General features: G+C 36.6%; 1 long non-coding RNA gene across 4 annotated transcripts in view; it reads left to right on the plus strand.

The window, feature by feature from the left end:
• Positions 1-14,212, plus strand: part of LOC104005210 (uncharacterized) — a 92,056-nt gene that overhangs the window by 4,198 nt on the left and 73,646 nt on the right. For 3 of the 4 annotated variants that reach the window (XR_008546604.2, XR_010149754.1, XR_010149755.1), the window contains exon 3: positions 1,584-1,684. This is a non-coding gene — a long non-coding RNA (uncharacterized LOC104005210). Of the gene's footprint in view, positions 1-1,583; positions 1,685-4,904; positions 5,200-14,212 lie in introns of those variants that run through there. The other variant, XR_001716096.3, reaches the window with a different exon arrangement.

Genomic DNA, 14,212 nt, shown 5'->3' on the forward strand with positions numbered 1-14,212 from the left:
CGGAGCTTGCAGTGAGCCGAGGTTGCGCTCCCGCACCCTAGCCTGGGCGGCCGAGCGAGACTCCGTCCCAAAAAAAAAAAAAGAAAGAAAAGAAAAAAAGTAGATTACATTCAATTTATTACACCACTTTATAAAAACAGTCAGAAACATAGAGAACTCTACTTATAAATACAATTCCCACCCAATAAGATTTTTTTAAAATCCCATTATAATAAATTTGCTGAACGCAAGTTTTGTTAAACTTCGTGTTGCTTCTCTTCCTTCAGGGGATTTATTCAGCAATTAATTATATTCAGCCTTCATAGTTAGCTTTGCCTCAGGGTTATTTCCCCAACTGGATTATAGACATCTAAAATCACATCCTTTCAGATTGAAAGGACTCTTTAAAGGTCATCCATCTAATGCTTGCCCTCTACTCCTCACCCACCCAATGAAGGGAATAATTTTTATTTGGCTTTAACAATGGCTGGAGAATCTAAAATAATTATCATCTTATTGAAGATAAAGCATCTCAATATTATTGAAGGAATAAATAATATGTTTGAACTATTCAAAATATCCAGTAGCTTCTCTAATGTTGCACAGCTGTAAGGCACACCTTACCCCTGTGAGCTGGGCTACTCTTCTCTAGCTGGGTAAGCTGAGCAGAAGCTGGCTGCCTTGTTACTTAGTGGGAGATCACCCAGCACTGCCATATAACACAGGTCTTCTCTGTAAAATAGTGCCTAGAATACAAAGGCAAATCAAATATTTGAGCTATATGGAGGCTGAATATCAAATTTCCCCAACAATTGCATTGACTTGACTAGAATTCATTCTGGAGAAAAATATCAGATCTGTTGAAACATTTTATTTTTTAAATAGCTAATTAAGATGGTAACCAATGTACTTGAAATAGTCTTATATTTTGAGCTTCCTGTAGTATAAAATTTCTACTTCTAATGCATCTATTTTCCAATTATCTTTCTATAGTATTTAAACATACATGTTACCAAGGTTACTGAGTAGATAATTTCTGTTGAGTAATGAAACTTTAAATATCTGGGAAGACCAATATAAAACAAATCCCAATAAATGAATTAAGCATATATTTATTTGCCCACTATGCTAACCATTGTGAGATTCAACAAACACCGAAAAGAAAGTATTATCTTGTTTATATTTTGCTTGGCAAGTATTCCTAAATATGCGGATTAAATTGATCTTTCATCATTACACCTGATTGATTATAAGGGAAGGAAAGTGATTTGTTAGGGGAATAAATAATTATGTTGATAGTCCAAATTTTGATTTTTAAAAACTGCCATTATTTTGACATTTTTCTGGTGTTCAGATTTTAAAAGCACAATTCAATTCATATAGTACTTAAAGAAAAACAACAAAATTTTTTATAAACTTATTTAATAATACCTATAATGCTTAAACTTATTATGTAATTTGGTAATTTAAGAAATTTGTTAATATTGAGGGAAGCTACATGAATCATTCCAAGTCACCAGATTTGCCCTAATAAAGTTCTTTAGCATTTTTACACATAAAAATTATTTGCAATTCAACAATTCATCCCTTCATTCATTTCGTAGATGCTGTGGAACTCCTATCACATTCCAAGTGCTGTGTAGATATCTGGAGATATAGACAAGATCGAAGCAGATGCAGTCTTTCACATGAATATTTGAATCAGGTAGTATGTTCCCCAAATTAGCAAAGTATCTCCCAGATTTTTTCTTTGATGATATATTTGAAATCCTAATGCTGAAAGTTAAATTATCAGGGTTTTAAAACTAGAAGCAGTCATTATCAGAATTTTATATACTATTTATTTTTAAGAACATAATTTGACTGTTTAAGTCTTATTATAATTTTAAGTGAAGTACTTTGGGCAGTCATAAATAAAGTAATGGGCAGGTATTTAGTATTCATATTGTGTGGATTCATATCCATATTCTGCCACTCAGTATATCTGGGATTTTGATGAATGATCAAACTCTCTGAGCCTCAGTTTTCTAATCTGTAAAGCAGAAATGATAATGGTATGTAGTGATAATTAAACAATTTACTAGTTGTAAGCGCTTAGAACAGTTCCTGGAATAGAGAAAATTTGCAGAGAGATTTTTATTGTTTACAATTTAGTTAATGGAATGGCTTCAATAATACAGTAAAATTAAGATATTCAAACAAGCAGGATGCAGGTGATGGGTATTGGCCTCAGCTTTAGAGACCAGAGGTTAAATCTCAATGCTGCCTGCCACAAAACGATCCATGTAAGTCAATAAACAATGCTTTTTAAAATATTATTATAAAGATATAGTGTGTGGATCCCTCTCAATTGTCCATTCTTCCCTGTCACAAAAATTTGCCTGCTTTTTGTTACCATGTGAGAAGCAAATGAATTGAACTAAATGGTTTCTAATGCCCTGTCCACCTCTAAAATTCTATAGAACTGTGATTTGATTCCAATGGGCCATATCAGGACTCGGCATTATTTTCATCAGTGAACCATTTCATTAGAAATTTATTTTTCCAAATGATATTAGTAAATATTGAAGGAGGCTTCTCCCACAGAGCTTCTTGTACAAATTAAAACAGGGCAGTAGAAGGTTTTCAGGTTGGTGAAGTCAACTCTGGCTTTTAGTCAACCATTCCAAAAAAACATTTTCTTTAGAATCCAAGGGCTTGCAATTGTTCTGAATAAAGCATAAAGAAGCTGTTCTGATTTATTAAATAAAAAGAGTACCAAATATATGATTTTTAAAATGTTTCAAACTGCTTTTGTATTTATTTTTTCTACTTTGATGGTAATTTTTCAGAAGAGAGCTGCACTGGAAACCTGATATCCTAGGCTTTGCATTCATTATATGATTTACCTATAGGAGCAGATTACATGTCTTTGAGTCAGCTCACTTATATGGTGCCTTTCTCTTGTGAACATTTAAATTTATTTCAAAAAGTTACTTGGGAAAAGTTAGTCCTCAAGCAGTCAAGTTATAGTTATAAAAAGAAAAATGAATTACACATCCAAACACAGTCTTGAGATTTAACAGCTTTTGTAAGCGACAGTTTTATTTCCATACATAGAGTCTTAATCATTGGCACATCCTACTCAAAACTATACATTGGGGATTAAATAATTATTTGAAACATTACCATGACATTTGCAAAAGCAAACATACTGGACTAAAAAGAAATATACTTGTGGGAAGAAAAAAATGTTCAGCTATCTTATATTGCCTTGAGATTTTCTTATTAAAGATCCTTACAATATTGTGACACATTGGGGACATGTCCAAAAACTGAAAAATGTTAGGAAATTTCAGTTTAGTAGTTTGGCTCATCTTGACTGAACATCGGGCCTGGTAAACCAAACAAATAATTGTGCAGGTGTCCATCATGAGGACGAAGAGAAATAGTTAACAACAAAAGCAAATTGGTCAATTCAGTCATTATATACTATCAGTCTTCTATTCCTCAATTTTTTAAATAAAGCAGTGGTACAGTAAAATTCAATTATTTTGCCAACAGATATATATGGAACATCTGCTGTGTGCTTTTACCTGTTGAATATTTCGTAGGTTAAGATATGTCATCCGTCTGTGTTTGTTTTTTTTTTTTTTTTTTTTTTTTGAGACGGAGTCTCGCTCTGTCGCCCAGGCTGGAGTCCAGGGGCAAAATCTCGGCTCACTGCAAGCTCCGCCTCCCGGGTTCACGCCATTCTCCTGCCTCAGCCTCCTGAGTAGCTGAGACTACAGGCGCCCGCCACCAGGCTTGGCTAATTTTTTGTATTTTTAGTAGAGATGGGGGTTTCACCGTGTTAGCCAGGATGGTCTCGATCTCCTGACCTCGTGATCTATCTGCCTCCACCTCCCAAAGTGCTGGGATTACAGGCGTGAGCCACCGCGCCCTTAATATAGCAGGAGAGGTCACATGTAAACACACGAAATGATTCCTCCAGCTTCTTTCCTATCACCTTAGCCCAAGGCACCATCATCTCCTCCCCAGATTTCTGCATGTCTCGTCTGTTTCTTCATTTGCCCTTTTATAATATTTCTTCTACACAGGAGTCAGTGATCATCCATTACATTTAAAATAAAACCTATACTGTTTAGCATAGGAGGAGGAGAAGGGTGAGGAGGAAAAGAAATCATGCTATTTTCCCTATCCCATAGCTTTCAAATTTCTCCACAGTCTGACCCTATCTCTCTTACCACATCTCCTGTCACTTTTCACCTTGCCCAGGCTGCAGTCTATCTTTTTCTGCAGTAATTAAGGCCGATGGGAGTAGCTGTCCTTATCTGTCTTGCTCTTTGTATCTGCATTGTCTAGAACAATGTCAGGCATGTAGGAAGCATATAATAAATATTTGTTTAAAATAATAAGGAATAAAAGAGTATTATGTACTTTCTATATATTGGTAGGCTAAATTTGCAAACTGTTTACAGACATTAAAGAACAGAATAATAATTTATATTTATTATTTATTTATGAGACGGAGTTTTGCTCTGTCACCAGGCTGGAGTGCGGTGGCGCGATCTCGGCTCACTGCAACCTCTGCCTGCTGGCTTCAAGCCATTCTCCTGCCTCAGTCTCCCGAGTAGCTGGGACTACAGTCATGCACCACCATGCCCAGCTAATTTTTGTATTTTTAGTAGAGACGGAGTTTCACCATGTTGGCCAGGATGGTCTCAATCTCCTGACCTCATGATCCGCCCGCCTAGGCCGAAAGTGCTGGGACTACAGGTGTGAGCCACCACACCTGGCCCAGAATAATCTTTCATAAAATCATAATACGTACCAAGTTCAAAAATAAAATAATTTTTTAAATAAGTGGGACAGTAAGCATAAGGTAGACCTCATGGGAGGTTAAGACTTGAGATGGGTCTAGAATAATAATCTGAATTCAACAGGTGAACAGGAGGGATGAAGAACAGCATTCTAGCACAGTACAAAACCAAACATGAGCCAGGAGTGGGAGTAGATGTGTGAATATGGTTGGAAGAGGACATTAAGAAGGCCAAACTGACAGACCCATGGATTCAGACTAAGGAAGACTGGAAACTAAATGTGGATAAGAACAGCCAAACTATTAAAAGACTTCGGCAGATCAGCAAAGGAGATTATAATTGATTAAGTGGGAAAGCAAAATGGATTAAATGTTTTTGAGGAGATTGCCATCATAATAAAAGTAGTGCTTTAGGAAGATTCATCTTGCAGCACATGGAAGGTGGAATAAAGGAAGTAAATAACTTTAGGCCGGAATACCTGCTGGCCAATGTCAATCTTTGACAATGAGGTGATAAGGTGAGGGCCATAGTATGAAGTGACAAAGATAGTGAGAGAAAGGGGACCAAATCATAGAGGACAAAAACAACCGATGGTGTGAATTTGGGTATGCGAGAAGGGAGAAAGTTAGTCAAAGCTAATAAGACGCAATGTGTACTAGAAAACTCCCTTTCCAGCAGGAGACTGGAGACAAAGGAAGCCATATTGCTAAAGGTCAATCTTCTACACCCCAAACATAAAGGTTATCTATGTGCCTTAATTTTCTATTTCTTTCTCAGTATTTGAACAAATTTAAAATATGTCATTCTAGAATCCTATTATTAGAATATGGTTCTTTCAAAGTCTCTCAGTGAGTTGTACATCTATATTTATAGCTTTCTTATCATCAATAAATCAATCAATAAAGTGTTTCGGTAGAATTTATAGGCTGTGTGTCATGAACATCCATTAAGGTGTCTTCCAGAACACCCCTTCTCTGCCTACTCCATTCACAGAAGTAGATCTGGCTGGCAATACCTGATTGGACCTGACATGGGCACCTGTTTTAAGCTGGTCCAGTTAGAACCTGGCCTTGAGAATTTTAACCAGTAGACAGTAGGAAAAAAGGAACAGACACATGTTCCTTACAGAACTCTAGAGAAAAAAATCCATGAGTTTGGAGTAGTTTTGTCTCCATCCCTTCAAGTGCTTCATTGTTCAAGTCTTTTTTCATTTCTTTTGTCCCTTTTTATCATCTTCTGGTTTCTACTGCATACAATTCAAAGAAATTTAATTAGTACCTAGCATAAAATACTTACGGAACTTGCATCAAATGCAGATGCAGATGTTTCTAGTGGAGCGGGAAATGAGAGCAGAACAAATGTAATTGTGGAGCTTGGAAAGAAAGCTTGCACATTAATAAAACCCTTTGCAAAACTCATCTAAAACAGGCGAGCAACATTTGACTCATAAACACAGGATTAGGCTTCTGTTTGTCTTTCTCTTCCCAGAAGAGTGATGTTTTTGGTAGGAGGTTTTCCTATGTTTTCCCAATTTACCATCTCCTTCATCAAAGAAATAAAAACTTTTAAATTTGGAGGGTATAAGAACAGATGAGCTGTGGTTTCATTTTAAAAAGACAGAAGGGTATAAAATCTAAATCGCCAGAAACAAAATGTAAGTTAAGACATAATAGTTTAAACGGCGATGCTAGCTTCCCCTGGTAACTGGGATTCTAACAGCACAAAAGCTTAACAGGGTTGAGACACCCACTCTCTTATAGATGGAGAGAATATGAAAACAGCAGAGCCTGTTTTTGTTAAGTGGCACCCAAGGATGTTTCTACTCACCCAGAATAGCACTTCAGTTCATTAACTAAAATACTTTTGTATTATGGTTGATTGGTTTTGTATTCACTTTTCTTTGGAATATTTTATGAGATGCTTTCAGAAGTAAGCTTAAGAAAAACTGGGCTTTTAAAATAAGAATCAACAGGGTGGGAGGCGTTGGTATATTCTTTCATTTATTCATTTATTCAAAATATTTCTTATGCTGCCAGGTATCATGCTAACAAAGTGATTTCATAGACTGTTTGTTTGATTTAAGGATTTGGTTACTGCTTACATAAATCTTGCTCTGATAGAAAGGCAAACATTAAGCAAAGAATTGTATAATAATATGATTACAAACTGTGACAAGTAAACTGAAAGTAAAAGAAACTGACAGAAATATAATTTAGTTAGGAAAGCCTCTCTGAGGAAGTCTAGATAAGTGTGAAAGAATGACTGCATCTTAGCCAAGAATTGAAGAGAAATGGGTTGGGTTTGGAGTCAGGGAAAGGGCATTCTGGAAAAAGTGAAAAACTTGTACGAAGGTTTTATGGCAGGAAAGAACTGAGTGCCTTTGAATAAATGAAAGGGGCCAGAGGGCTGGAGCTTAGTGAAGCAGGAGTAGCATACAATCAGAGGAGGCTGGAAAACGGGAAGACAAGATGACATAGGTCCTTACAGGGTAGGTTAGGGATTTGGGGTTTTATCTTGAGTGCAACAGAAAGCATGTCCTTGAAATGCTGGAAAGCCTATTCGGCCTGCTGTGTTGAGAATGGGTTGTTGCAATGAATTAATAGTAGAAGCAGGGAGAACAGTTTAAAGGTCAAGGCAGTAGTCCAAGGAAAAGATGAGATGCCATCAATGGAGCAGTGATGGAGAAATGATAGCTGAGTTTTGGGATTAATGCACTTCTAATCCTCTAGATCATGCCTACTATTTGACTTGGGAAATTACTTTAAAAAGACATTTAAGGCTAGCCATATGGCATCCTTCCATCACTATTCCATCTGAGGTGTTTTTGCTTGAGTATTTTACTTTGCTTTTTTTAAAAACAAAGTTTTCTATAAAATGTTGAAAAATAAAATATGTATAGAAAAAAGAAAGTCATTGCTACATCATTTACATGCATGTACACACACAAACATGTATTTATCTAAAAAATAAAATTATATGAACTGCTTGTCACTGCTGTTTTACACTTAGCAATATGTCATAGATATGTTTGCTTGTTAGATTCTGCAAATCCTGTTTCCTTCTAATGGCTTATTAGTCTTCTTACTCTATGAATCAACCACAACATATTCAATATAGGCATTTAGGTTATTTTCAAATTTTTATTACTACAATAATGCTGCATTTCTATTATTACGAATTATCCTTTAGGGGACATCCTTATTTCTGAACACTTTGATGAACACTTTAGAAAATATTTCTGTAAGATTAATTGGTAGGAATAGAATTGTTAAGTCAAAGAGTTTAAATACTACATAAATGTATAAGTATTGGAAAGTTGCCCTCTCAACTGTTTTGTTTGAGATTCCAGCTGCTTTAACAATACTTTCAAAAATATTGGACTTTTACTAATCTGATAAGGCTAAAATTATATCTCATTGTTGATTTGTGTTTAAATGACCACCAGAAAGGTGGAACATTATTCTGCATGTTGATAAACTAACTGTATCTTTTTGTCTGAACTTTCTGTTATACCCTACTTCCTTTTTGTGTTATATTGTTTGTCTGTTTCTTACTGTGTTGTAGCAAGTCTTCAAATATTTTGGATATTAGCCTTTGATGATGACATTTGTTGCACATATTTTCTTTTACACTGTTTTGTCTTTTCACATGCTCTTATAGGCTGTTTTATAGTGAAGCGGTTTTAATTTCATATTTAGGGAGTCAAATTTGTCCCCTTTATAAATATTTCAACTTTGACGTTTTATATCTAAATCTTCCCTACCTACTATGTATCATTAAGTGCTTCAAAATAAGGAGAAACATCTATAATGTGTTCACTGACCTAGAAGCGATGGGCTTGAATTTCTAATAAGAAATTACACACATCAAAACATGGAGTCTGATAATATCATGAACATGCAATTAGTTATCTCTCACTGATATAATTCACTAAATATTATCTAGGTGCTAGTCAAAAAGTTTAGGTTAATTGTTACCTGATAGTCCTAAGATAACCTACTCTTAATTCATGAGAAAAATTGCTTCCACTTTTATAGGATGTTGTGAATTCTGGCCTGAGGACACAGCCTACAGTCCCTCTTTTAAAACAATCTAGTGATAAACATTGTTTGTGACTTTTGTCTCCAGTAGCCAGTTCCTAAGCTAGTTATTACTAGGATCCCTATATACATTTAGACTAGAGACAACTGAACAAGTATTACCAAATCTGTGACAAACAAGAAGTAACTCAGTTTGATGATAAGCTATGATTAACAAAAATCATTTCAACTACCTTCATCTTGATGTATCATAACTGAAGGCATTAAAAACAATACACAACATTGAACCATAATTGCATTGCAGTTCTTTGAAGTGTGATCTCTCGGGTTCCTGATTTCATGCTCCTCCATGTAAAATGCTTCTAGACTGCATAATGTATTCTTTACCACAGTTTTCCTTTTGATGATTCAGTGCAAACTATAGCAAATATATTCAAAAGATTATAGGAGCTTGTTTGATAAAGGCAATCAGGTCCTAAATGTTTTTGAAATGAAATAATCCTATTAACTTGACTCAAAAGATTTTTTTTTAAAGATAGGTTGATGAACAAGATAGAAACTTGCAAGTTCCTGAGGCCATTGGGAAAAGTATTTCCATGGTTCTCCTAGCAAGGAAAAAAGGAAGATATATGTACTCAACATCATCTTTGATAATTCCATCCTATTTGCTTCTTCAACTGTATCGTAAAGATTCCTACAATATTCCTGGGACAACAAAAAGAAGCCCTCCTAATCAAAGAATATTGGGAAACATGGAACTAAAATAGCTAGAGTTAGAGAGCTGTATTGCAGAAGAATCTTCAGGGCCCTTAAGATGTTGATATTCTTTGTTAATCTCTAAGAGAGAATATTGTTTGTTGCTTTCTGAAACCAGAATTTATTTTTCAAAAAATAGAAATACCTCTGAACATTGCATGGATTTTGAGAACAACAATCTTGGATAGGCTGCCCCATGGAATTCATTTGTCTTAACTACACTGACTTCATGTCTTTCCCCTAAGACTAGAAAAATATTAGGTTTTCGTTCATCTCTTCTAAGATTTAATTCATCTCTTCTAAGGTAGCATGTCAGGCCTGACATGCTACCTATGGTCTTCTTCAAGTTATCCTTTTAATTTCTGCTTCTTTACCTTTTTCTTCATATGAAAATGTTTAGGATTGCTTCATACAAAAATGCCAGTATTGTCACTGTACTGGTTCAGTTGTTTATGCATATATTTTATTGTCCATTTTATTTGTATGTACTAGTAGGCTTTAATTTTATGTTTCTTGTTAAACCATCAATACCTTCAGATTACTAAAACATGTTCTCTATTGTCGGTGTAATTACCCTCCATCCTCCCCCAGCACACACACCGTCTAGAATGGTTCTCTGCCCAGCGTCGATCCCGGAAGATGTAGCTGCCTGACCTTATCTAAGAGTAATGTGCCGTTGCTGTGTGGGATGCATGAGTATGAGTTTACATGCGTGTTTGTGGATGGTGACTGCCTCCAAGGGCAACACCTAAAGCAGCACAGAATCAATATTCAGCAGAGTCATTTCTTTGGCAGCTGAAATGAACCTGAAGGAATCTTGCTGTCACCAATACATTCTTGAATGCCTGCAACTGTAAATTCACCCACCCACCTGAACACGCTCAAGGGAAATAATTTTCTCAGCTTTGGAATGCATCCCCCTCACAGTGGGTCAGATAAAAAGCCTCGAAGCAGTAACCGATGAGTAATGAGAGACTGAGAGAGTTGAGTCCAAGTGATATTTGCGGGAACCTTCATTAGTCAGGGTTTAATGACAGGATTGAGGCTTAAGTGCTGCTCTTGAATATTCACCTTCTGCTACTTCATATATCCTTCCTCTGTCTTGTCATCAAAAGACAATAAATTCCTTTTATTTGAGGGGCTAGAGAATGGGATGCAATATTCTGGTTCCTGAGTACTGTCCCAATAGTTTAATAGTTAATTCTCATTAGCAATCGTTCTGCATTTTACTGGAAGGCTTTGGAAATAGTTATCTGGATGAATCAAGGATATTCAAGGTCTTGCAATGACAGGGGCATCATCAGGAAATTTCCATGCAAAGTACTGCACATACAAAAAACAAGCTAAAACTGTTCTGACCATAACACATACCTTAGAAGTTGTTGATTTGGAAACAAACCTTATTTCCATTATTTCCATTGTCCATGTCACCCACAAAAATGAACCATGAATTAATTTTTTTCTATGCCATTTAGTTGATGTTTCTTTTTCTATGCCATTTAGTTGCTTGGTAGTAAAAAAACAGAGTTTATTCTCTATTAAGCAGTTTTCTGTGACAATAATGAGCCTATCATTGCATTTTAATTTTCAATTGAAGTGTTCTCATCAAAGAAGCAGGCTGTTGTCCAAAATGAGAAATTGCTGACCCTTCCTGGGCTTCTCTCCACTGGAAGTATGCCCCTCCAAACATGGACACAGCTCAACCCCACTTGGTTCCTCAGAGCAGATGAGGTCATATCCTGGTGCCGTGGCGCTCTGCTCTGTACAGTCCCAATAATCTGACCATTGCTTGTGTGAAAAGTAATGCTCAGAATTTTAGATTGTACAGCTAGCTAACAGAGGAGGGTACTGTCTGTGTGGGGAACACTACGTGATTCATATTTTCTTTGAAAAATTAGAGTCATATTTCTCTGGTGTGTCAACAGTGATGACTGAAAGCAGATTGCAGATTCTTTGTACTAAACTAGAGGGAAAAAGTTGAGAGAGAGAGTGCACAGGACAGCAAATGAGACTTCTCTTCAAGCAGAGAGGACTATATTCCTAGCAAATATACCTAAATCAAGTGCATAGTCCTTGGAATGTAATAGTGTAAACTCATGATGTGAGAGAGGCCATAGTAAGAGGAAAATGTGAACAGAAATAATTATTCTTGGCTAGCTAGGAACAGAAATGAACTGAGGGCATTGAGGACATCTGAATGTTTGTGTGAGGCAAGAAAACAAGGACACACATTGAGAGAACAGTCAGGAAGAGGAAGATACTGTTCCCGAAATAATTTGGTGCTGGGACTTCAGTGCTATACTAAGACTCTCTTGTCTTCTCTTTCCTTCCTCTGTTGTCATACTGCTTTGATCCCAGCAGCATCTCTTCAAAGATGCAAGACCTAGTTTATCCCTCTGCCAAACATATATTACACCTGCCAAAGTCAGACGTGAGAATATGAACCCTATCTTCAAAACAGTTTCTCTATATTTGTTAAAAATACCTGATTCTACAGTCCTCCAAGGGAGGTGGGTGGTGGGTGGTAGGTGGCCGGTGGCCGTCATTCTCTAAAGAAAAGAGAAGCTTGGGGAGGATGTTGTAAGAAGGAAGGAAAGTGATCCATCCTCTTCCTCTTTAGGAAAATAGCTCTGTAGATGATCTCACATCTCACTGATTCCCATAGTGTAGGGCCCTCATGGTCACCTGATAATTCCTTCAGGCACCGAATCACGCACTTCACTCCCTTGCTGACCTTGTCTTCCTACCAGGCTTCTGGAAGCTTCAATAGATGTGTCTCCCAGTCCCCACCTCATCAGTGATTTGCCCTCAAACCAAGGCTAGGACAGAATCTAGGGGCATTCCAGGGAAGCAAGTTCCACTCAATCCTGCATCAAGAAGCACATGTTAGGAGAAAGAGAGATTAACTATTCCTTCTGGAGCTACACAGAATTCCAGTCATTCCATGGAGAACTACAAGATGCATTAAGCTGCTACTGCCCCACTCCTAGACAATGTGCACTTTCTCTAAGAAGACACATCTAGCTCTCCAAAAATGGCCCAATATGTGCAATCAGAATCTCAGGGGAGAGGCTACAGAACTGAGAGAATGGATGAGGCTGATTGTAGAAGTTGCAACTAGGGTGGTGAATTTGGGGGCACTATATATAGCATTAATTTCTACGAATTGAATCAAATGCAATTTTCCATGCTGAGGCCTGTTATTTAAAAAAGAAAAAGCATGAGTGGTGCTGAGGATGACTGGATGCCCCAGCGCATCAGTAGCAGAGCTGTTCTTACTGAAATCATGAAATACTCTATTAAATGAAGTTAGAGAGAATATCCAGCAAGGTTCCTCCACTGCTTTTCAGGAAGCATTACAAAATGGCAGGGGTGGGAGTCATTCCAAATTATAGAATATCAGGCTGACAGCCCTAGCATCACGGGCTCACAAAGATCTCATTGAATGTGACAGTCTGGAAATCTAGGTGGCATAATGAGGCACATAAGCAGTATTTTCAAGGGTGCTAGCAGCTATTTCATAGCTCTTTTCCCCCAAGGCATGTAAGCTTCCCAAAATCATCTGTCTATTTTCATATATTTTCTTTTTCTTCATTGTTCTTCCCCCTATATCTAATGTACTGACATACAGTGAGTTGTGCCAGATTTCAAATATATACATCCCTTCAGGAAATAAAAGATACTCAGACTTCTTGACCATTTGAATTAAAAGTGAACAACTTGCTAGAGGATATATGATCACAATAGTTGTTTTCTAAAGATAGTCTCATGTAAGATTTCTGGCTTGCTTTATTCAGGAATTGTATTCTATTTGAAATCATCAACGTTGTCTTGCATCAACATTTTAAATTCTTTTAATTAAAATAACAAATCATCAAGGTTTATATATGACAACTACCTATGATATTTATTATTTTAGAGATGGGCAATATAGAATGAGATTGACATTATAAATAACAAGGATGGTGTGGACTGGACTGGGATTATATAATTGAGGCATCCCAGTTTTCTGCAGAGGCTGATCTCAATTATACATGGAATGAAGTATCTGGATTTACAGTTTCCATGATGCACATTTAGGAAAACATTATAGCTTAAATGTAGAAAACTTTATGTACAGATATGAAATGTATAAGGAACAGATAAGCTGTGAAGTTAACCTTTTTATTTTATAGACAATCTTTCAAGCATATTTAACCACACAGTTTTGGTGTTCAATGAATGAGTTTCACTTGTAACATGATACTACATGAGACTGTAACTATCATTATTTTTTCCAAATAAAGCCTTTACTCATCTAAGCAACCACGGTGGAGCAATCACACAGCCATTTTCAACTACCACGAGAGCTGGTAGTTGAAACAGACCCATGCTCCATCTGGCATTCTATGTATTCCCATACTTTGTGGGGGGAAAAGCAAGACTTAGTACAATTTCGAATTTGTAGATCTGAGTCGATGATCCATTTCCTGACCTTTTCAGCAGCAAGTCCTCAGAAATATTTCAGTATTTTCAGCTATGAAATTTTCAGCTATGAATATTTCAGCCGTTTCTCATGGAGTTCTGGCTATGAGTATCTTTCTGAGAGATGTCTGATTTATTGAATTTCTTCCTCTCCTCTTTTTCTTCTTTCTC

Source organism: Pan troglodytes, chromosome 13, assembly GCF_028858775.2.
Source record: "Pan troglodytes isolate AG18354 chromosome 13, NHGRI_mPanTro3-v2.0_pri, whole genome shotgun sequence".
Taxonomy (NCBI): Eukaryota; Metazoa; Chordata; class Mammalia; order Primates; family Hominidae; genus Pan; species Pan troglodytes.